The sequence below is a fragment of the Eptesicus fuscus genome, chromosome 4, assembly GCF_027574615.1.
Source record: "Eptesicus fuscus isolate TK198812 chromosome 4, DD_ASM_mEF_20220401, whole genome shotgun sequence".
NCBI classification, from domain to species: domain Eukaryota; kingdom Metazoa; phylum Chordata; class Mammalia; order Chiroptera; family Vespertilionidae; genus Eptesicus; species Eptesicus fuscus.
In genome coordinates, this window is record NC_072476.1 from 84,036,414 (window position 1) to 84,037,304 (window position 891).

Here is an 891-nt window from a genome sequence, read left to right on the forward strand (position 1 = left end):
GCCCACAACCTGGGCATGTGCCCCAACCAGGAATCGAACTATGACCTCCTGGTTCATAGCCTGATGCTCAATCACTGAGCCACGCTGGCCGGGCCACAGCTGCTTCTTGACGGTTCACTTGTGACAGGTTTTGCTTCCCTTTCTCCAGCAGGGCCCTGTCCAGCAAAGCTCATGGGCCCAGACTTATCACACTGCCCACTACCTCCACGTCACACACGTTCTCCCCCGAGGACTGCCAACCTGGAAGGTAACCGATTCTCCAATTTTGTGTTTTCACAAAAAGGGAACAGAGCAGAAAGTTGTGCAGGGATCTCCAGACGTCACTGTGAGGGCTGAGAACCAGGCTAGATGCTGAGGAGATGGCAGGGAGAACGGACACTGTCAAACTCTCGTGACAAAGGATTTTTACTGAAAAGTCACATAAAAGTAGACACCTAACAGTGCTGTAAATAATTCTATACAATTACACTCTTGGTATATCTTATTAAGATCTTTATACTTTGCCAATATAAGCAGGCATCCAGCAAACATATCCAGAATAAACATTTTATGGACAGAACACTTCATTGTAACTAGTAGACAGTTGATCTCCAAGTCTTCCAGCAGAATGTACTCCTTTCTCAGGCACGTGAATTAGGTACAGGGAAGCTGCACGCAACTCCTGCCTGTCCAGGGCCAGGAGGGTGCTCAGCCGGCTCCCCACGTGCTTCTGTATGGCCCCCACCATGATTTGCCTCAGAAATGCGGGGATGTGGGGGACAGTGGGAAAGAATACACAGGGTCCCCAACAGACTCAGCTTCCCAAAGGCCACTTGTGGGGGACATGAGGGTGCCCACACCCGCCGCAGAGAAGGGCTTCACTGACACCACGAAGCTCAGAGAAAGGCCACA